The following is a 2,211-nucleotide window of genomic DNA, read 5'->3' on the forward strand; positions in this document are numbered from 1 at the left end:
GCATCTGTTGCCCCATGAACTTCTTGAACATGTCTTGCAATTCTCCCATTTGATCACCCCTTTGCTCTTGTACTTGTTGGGGAGCTTGCTGGAATTGCCTTTGTTGTATTTGAAATCCTGGGGGAGGTCCTTGAGATTGTTGCACATTTGAATTATTGCTCCACCTGAAATTAGGATGATTTCTCCACCCCGGATTGTATGTGTTTGAGTAAGGATCATTCTGAGGATTCCTTCCTTGAAGGGCATTTGCTTGCTCTAGCATGTGCTTTGCAAAAGATTGGTCTTGAACTTCCTCTTTGCTTCCTAGAGGGCCAGTCACTGCCCGTTGAAGCAAAGAACACATAACATCAAGTTTTGCATTAATCTCATTATTAGTACTTACCTCAGAGACCACAGCTTTCATAGGAGCTCCTCTTCCTTTATTGTAGCTCCATTGTTGAGAGTTGGTACTCAAAGATTCAAAGAGAGTAAAAGCCTCATCTGCTGTTTTGTTCATCAGTCCTTCTCCACTTGTTGCATCTACCATCATCCTTTCGGAATCAAGCAAACCTTCATAGAAAGATTGCATTTGCATCCAACTCTCTATATTGTGGTGTGGGCAAGAACTCATCATCTCCTTGTACCTCTCCCAGCATTCATGAAAAGCTTCTCCTTCTCTTTGTGTGAAACCAAGAATTTCCTTTCTAATCTTGTTAGTCTTTTGAGCTGGAAAGAATTTCTGCAAAAACTTATTAGAAAGCTCATCCCAAGTACGAATTGAAGCATTAGGCAAAGAGTATAACCATGACTTAGCCTTATCTTTTAAACTGAATGGGAATAGCCTCATCTTAATCTGCTCATCATCAAGTCCTTGAATTTTGATTGTAGCACATATTTCAAAGAATTGCTTAACATGCATGTAAGGATCCTCAGTGGTATTACCATAATAAGTTGGAAGAAGATGAATCATACCACTTCTAAGCTCAAACCTGTCAATTGTGAGTTGAGGATAGACGATGCACGAAGGTTGATCAGTGACTTTGGGGATGGAAAATTCACGCAGGGGTTTCCTAGGTTGGACAACAAGCGCACCACCTCCTTCATCATTATTGTTGTTGTTTGGAATCTCTGCCATCTTGCTTGAACCTTCAGATTCGTAGCTCTCAGATTCAGCACTTAAAGAACTATAATTCCTCCTCAAACCAACACGTACAGCAAAAGTTCCTGGTGAAATTGGCTCAGAATCAGATTCGGACATATATGCACACACAAGAAACCAATTAGTGCCTTCAAATGGAGATAACAACTAAAAAGAAAAACAGAATACAGAAATAAAAACCAACGAAAACAAAAACAAAAACACTCAAAGTAATCTAACTATAGCACCATCGTTACCGGTTCCCCGGCAACGGCGCCAAAAATTTGTTGAGCCTATTCCTAACAACTAAAATGAGTTATTAAAAATAGAAACTTCAATTCTCGCAAGTGCACGAACCATTTATAGTATAGCTTATGAAATACGAGGTCGATCCCACGGAGAATGGTAACTTGGTTGCAAGTTAAACTACTTAGAATGATGGGAAAACTGAAAACAAAGAAACAAACTAACTAACAATTGGCAAGGTCTAGGACAGAATCCTAGCACCACACACGCACTCGAATGGGGGGTTTTTGTTGTTTAAATGAAAACAAGAGAATGAAATGGAAGTGCTGGAAGTAAACAATGGCAGCAATGAACAAGTTGTGAAACAATGATTGAGAAGTGTTAGAGCCTTGGAATCTACCACTAGTCTTCCTATCCAAGTTATGAATGCATAGAAATTGACTCAAGCTTCATTAACAATAGATTATCGCATACAAGCCTATGGTATCTAGGTGCAGGATGCATGATTCTCCTAAGGCATGTAATAAAGAGAAACTAAACAAAATTACTAAGTAACGAAGGCATGCAAATGTGTGAAATTATGAACTTATCATTGGTTGTCACTGAAAACTAACCAAATGACTCCTCCCACCATATTACGATGTTGCCCAAGTTTTGGGCTCGATCCGAAATCCATAGGTGTTCCAAATTGGACAATTCAAGTTCAACGGCAGTTCGTTTCTAACTGGAGTGGTTGGTGTATTCCATACTTCTAGCGATTGGATTTCACTCAAAACTCACCAAATGACTCCTCCCACCATATTGTGATGTTGCCCAAGTTTTGGGATCGATCCGAAATAAATAGGTGT

The 2,211-nt window shown here is 39.5% G+C and overlaps 1 non-coding gene across 1 annotated transcript; it reads left to right on the forward strand.

Moving 5' to 3' along the window:
* Positions 1-584: 584 nt before the first annotated feature.
* LOC148297656 (small nucleolar RNA R71) lies at positions 585-691 on the forward strand. The gene has a single exon (XR_015833285.1). It is a non-coding gene; the product is annotated as a small nucleolar RNA R71 (small nucleolar RNA).
* The last annotated feature ends 1,520 nt before the right edge of the window (positions 692-2,211 follow it).

The sequence above is a fragment of the Prunus avium genome, chromosome 1 (genome assembly GCF_965620075.1).
Source record: "Prunus avium chromosome 1, drPruAviu1.hap1.1, whole genome shotgun sequence".
Classification (NCBI taxonomy): domain Eukaryota; kingdom Viridiplantae; phylum Streptophyta; class Magnoliopsida; order Rosales; family Rosaceae; genus Prunus; species Prunus avium.